The sequence below is a fragment of the Penaeus vannamei genome, chromosome 10, assembly GCF_042767895.1.
Source record: "Penaeus vannamei isolate JL-2024 chromosome 10, ASM4276789v1, whole genome shotgun sequence".
Classification (NCBI taxonomy): Eukaryota; Metazoa; Arthropoda; class Malacostraca; order Decapoda; family Penaeidae; genus Penaeus; species Penaeus vannamei.
In genome coordinates, this window is record NC_091558.1 from 15,243,263 (window position 1) to 15,248,262 (window position 5,000).

The window sequence follows — 5,000 nt, forward strand, 5'->3', positions numbered from 1 at the left end:
AAAAATGAGAAAAAGGAAGAAACAGCGAAAGAAGGAGAGAACCGAGAAGAGGGGAAAGCGCGCCCGTGAGCCTTCCCTGCGGCACAATGGCTCATCACTTCGTAAATATGTATTTGTGAGCCGCGCGCGCCCACGGTCGGTGAGGGGGGGAGGGGGGCGGAGGGGTTTTGTGGGCGTGCCAGAACAATACCTCTCAGGTGAAGGAGGCGGTGATCTGCCTCCCTTTCTCTGTGTCACTTGCATCTTCTTCTTCTTCTCCTTCTTCGTCTTCTTCTTCTTCTTCTGTTTCTTCTTCCTCTTTGTCGTCTTCTTCTTCTTCTTCTTCTTCTGTTTCTTCTTCCTCTTTGTCGTCGTCGTCGTCGTCGTCTTCTTCGTCTTCTTCTTCTTCTCTGTCTTCTTCTTCTTCTTCTTCTTCTTCTCCTTCTTCTTCTTCCTCTTCGTCTTCTTTTTCTGCTTCTTCTTTCTCTTCTTCTCATTCTTCTTTTTCTTCTAGTTTTCCTACTTTCTCCTGATTTGCCTTTAATTTCCCCCCAGTTTTCTTTCACATTTATTCATTTTGTTGTTTTTGTCTTTCTTTTCCTTCCTCACTCTAGTCTTTCCTTTTTTCGTATTTTAGTATTTTTTCTCCATCTTTTCCTTCCACCTTTCCTTTATCCTTATATATTACTTTTCACTTTCCATTTTGCATCTTTGGCCTTCCGTATTTATCTTACTCTCTTCTATTTCCCTCTCTCTAATCCACGCTTATCCATACCTCCCTCCTCATTTTTAATTCTTTTTTTGTTTGTTTGTTTGTTTGCTCTTATAAACAAACAGTAAAAAATGTTTTCGTTCTGTATGTGTTTGTTTTTGTCTATTTTCATCGGGGAAACAAACAATAAAAATGCAAAAGAAAAAGAACAGAAAAAGAAAACCAAAGTAACACACGACAATTCACAGTCTCTCTCTCTCTCTCTCTTTCAGGACGAGAAAGAGGAAGTAGTTAATAGGAGAAGATAAGAGGTACTACAAGGAGGAATGACAGCTAATGGAAGGAAACAGCAAGAGAGCGAGAGAACAAAAGAGCGACAGGGTGAGTGAGTGAAGAGAGGAGAGAGAGAAAGGAGGAGAGGGAGAGGGTGAGGGAGAGTGAGAGGGAGAGGGAGAGGGAGAGGAAGAGTGAGAGTGAGAGGGAGAGGAAGAGTGAGAGTGAGAGGGAGAGGAAGAGTGAGAGGGAGGGAAGGAGAGTGAAGAGTGAGAGTGAGAGGAGAGGAAGCAGTGAGAGGGAAGAGTGAGAGTGAGAGTGAGAGTGGAGAGGGAAAGAGTGAGAAGGAGTTGGAGAAGGAGGGAGAGCGGGAGAGGAGGAAATGGGAGAGGAGAGTGGAGGGAGGGAGGAAGGATGGGAGAGGGGAGAGGGAGAGAGAGAGAGGGAGAGAGAGAGAGGGAGAGGGAGGGATGAGAGAGAGAGAGAGAGAAGGAGAGTGAGAGAGAGAGAGGGAATGGGAGAGGGAGAGAGATGGCGAGAGGGAGCGAGAATGGGAGGAAACAGAAAGCAGAAGAAAACGAAGAAAACAGAAAACGGGAAGGAGAATGGGAGTAGGAGAAGAGAATGGGAGAGAGAGAGGGAATGGGAGAGAGAAAGAGGGAATGGGAGAGAGAGAGAGGGAGTGGGAGAGAGAGAGAGAGAGAGAAAGAGAGAGAAAGAGAGAGAGAGAGAGAGAGAGAGAGAGAGAGAGAGAGAGAGAGAGAGAGAGAGAGAGAGAGAGAGAGAGAGCAAAAGATAGAGAAGAGGCGAGCAAATAACAGAAAAGGAGAGAGCAAAAGATAGAGAAGTGAGCAAAGTATATGGAGGAAGAGAGAGCAAAACAGACAGAGAGAAGGAAAGAGCAAAACAGACATAAGGAGAGAGCAAAAAAATAGAGACAGCGAGAGAACAAAAGACAGAAAGTGAGAACAAAAGACAGAAAGAGAAAACAAAACACAGAGAGAGAGAGAACAAAAGACAGGAGAGAAGGAGAGAGCAAAAGCCAGCGAGAGCGAGACGGCCGTGCGGCGGGCGACGCGGCGGCAGCCTCTCACCTCTCCCTCGCTCTCCCCCTCGTCTCTGCCTCTCGAAATCTTACAAATGACGTTATAAAGCCGGAATGGTTGCAATTGCATTAAAGCCAGCCGGTGATTGCGGTGATGGGTGGCGGGGCGCGGCGGTGCAAGCTAACATTACGCTATATTGCAAGCGCTGCACCGGGTGACGAGGATGACGGGCCGCTGCCGTTACCACAGGGTGAAAATGCATGTAATTCGATGCGGCGCGACCATTACTCAGGCCCAATTACAGGGTCGCGACGCCTCGAGGACGCATAAACTACGGCTCACGCTATCATGTCGACGTCCCGCGACCCGTAAATAATGGCCGCCAGGAGCCCATATTTCCCGGTCGCACAATCGTCACGGACTCCCTAGAAAGTCACGTACGGACGACCGGGCTCAACTTTCCCAGCATCACAAGTAAGCTCGCCCCCTACCCCCCGCCCCCGCCCCTTGACGTTACCTCCCCCCTCCCCCTCCTCACCCCAGGTCCGCGTGACATCTCGTCTTCTTCTCCTTCTCCTTCTCTTGTTTTCTCCCTTCTTCGTTTGTTTCTTTTCCTTTTTGGTTTGCCCCTTTTCTTCCTCCTTTCTGTGTCTTGTATTAGTTTTTGCAATTTTTTTCTTTTATCTTTACGTTTTGAGTTTTCTTGCAATTTTCTTGGCTCGTATTTCAGTACATTTCTTAACACGGTTCCATTTGTTATCTTCACCGCCCTCCTCATAATAATAATAACAATCAGTATCATCACCTCCATTACTCCATTGTTATTCCTCTTTCTCTCTATCATCAACCTACTTCTTTACCTTTCGTTCCTCCCACTCCTTCCTTCCCCCCTTTTGCCTTCTGACCCCCCTTCCCTCTTCCCCCCGCCCCCCTCCTCCTTCTCCTTCCGCCCCTCTTTCCCTTCCTCCCTCCTCCTTGCCTTTTTCATTTCCTACTAGTTCCTTCGCCTCACAGTTCCTCCCCTGCAGGAGCTTCCTCTTCCTGCGCTGTGTCACTGGAGGAGTCACTGCTGATGGCCCCCTGCAGGATTCCTTAGCCCCCTACCTCGTCCCCCTTCCCACCCACCCACCCCTACCTCTCCTTACCTACTCCCTTCCCTCCCCCCCCCTTCCTTTGACGTATGTATTCCTTGGGTTTTCTTAATTCTGTGGATTTTCTTTCATTTTGGTTTGTTTTGAAAGCTTTTTTTTAATCTTTATTATTTTCTTTCTCTCTCAATTGTCTTTATTTTTGTTTCCTTTTCTTACCCCCTTTTCTAATAATACCCTATTATTCAACCCTTTTCTACCCTCTTTCCTTCCTGCCTTCTCTCCCACTTCCCCTTCCTTAACCCCTTCCCTCCTCTCCCATAACCCCTCCTCCTCCTCCCCCCTTCCCCCTCCCCTCCTTTGACCCCCCCCCTCCTCGTTCCTCCCTCCCTCCCTCCCCAAGACGCCGTGACATAGGCCTATACCAGCCCCCACCGAGCCGTGATGGCCACTTTCCTCGAGGGACTAAAGGATTGGATGGCGTTTGGATGCGCAGGCTCGAGTTACTGCGCCGGATCGCCTCAGCTGCGCCTCTGTTTTCCCTTCGGCGCGTCTTAATTGTTTTAGGGATGTTCCGTGGGATTAGGGACGCTGCTCCTCGGCCTCTCGAGTTGCGCAGATGAACGGGGTGACGAAGAAGCATGAGGTCATGAGTGGGCGTATGGACCCTTGTCTGTACGGATATTTATACTTGTTTGAGCACATACACGCACGTATGCGCGCACAATGACATACACGTGCGGGCGTGAGCACATAAACACACAGACACAGACACACACACACACACACACACACACACACACACACACACACACACACACACACACACACGAAGCGACCTAGTTCAGAGTATCGAGTCCCAAGAATGTGATGTCAACCCCCCACTCATACCTCCCCAACCCCCCCAACCGCCCCCAACCCCCTCGCGATATAACCCGTCCCCCAGACAATGGCCGGAGGTTACGCTTTGTGGCTCCTTTAAGCTATGAATCTTAATTTCCGCGCCGAGGAGGGTCTTTTCGGGAGCGGAGGAAAGGAGGGTCTTTTGCCGTCTGCGTCAGAAGTTTCGAGGCGCTGGCGTCTTCTGACAAAGGGAGAGGGAGGGGCGGTCGAGGGGGGCGGAGGAGGAGGAGGGGTGTGTGGGGGGGGACGGAGAAGGGGGGGGGGCTTTGCGAAATAGAGCCTGCCTCCGGCCTCCCTTTCCCTCCTCCTCCGGCAGACGAAAGACAAATGAGAATGAAAAAAAATGCATATAATGAGAATCGAAAATGAATATCCCATCAGGAGCGCGCGCCCACACGCCCGCTCTCGCAGTGAGATTGGCACTATGGGAGAGAGAGAGGCTTTGCGTATGCACTTCCTCCTCTTCCTGTCTCTTTATATATCTCCCTCTTCTTTACATCCCTTTCCCTGCCTTTCCTTCTTCCTTCTCTCCGCTTTCCAACCGCCCCTCAACATTTATTAGTTTCTACCCTCTCTCTTTCCCAATTTATTGCATCTTTATATTCCTTTCCAATTCTCTCTCTCTCTCTCTCTTTCCCTTCCCTTCCCTATTCTAAAACCATCCGTCTTTTTTCAATCCCTTTATCCCCTAAACTTCTTTCCGTTCCCTTTCCTTCTCCTCCCATTCTTCTTCCTCTTCCTTCTGCTACAGTAACCCCTGTGATCCTATGTTCTCGTCCCCAAAGGGTCACGGAAGGGTCGCGCTCTCGAGGTAAACAATGACGACTGATGCAACGAGGAGGAGGGAGGAGGGAGGGAGGAGGGAGGGAGGAGGAAGGGAGGAGGGAGGGAAAAAGAAGGGAGGGAGGAGGGGAGGGAGGAAGGGAAGGGAGGGGTGAGGGAAGGGAGGGAGAAGGGAGGGGGAAAGGAGGGGAAGAGAGAACCGGGCGTGGGAGGCAA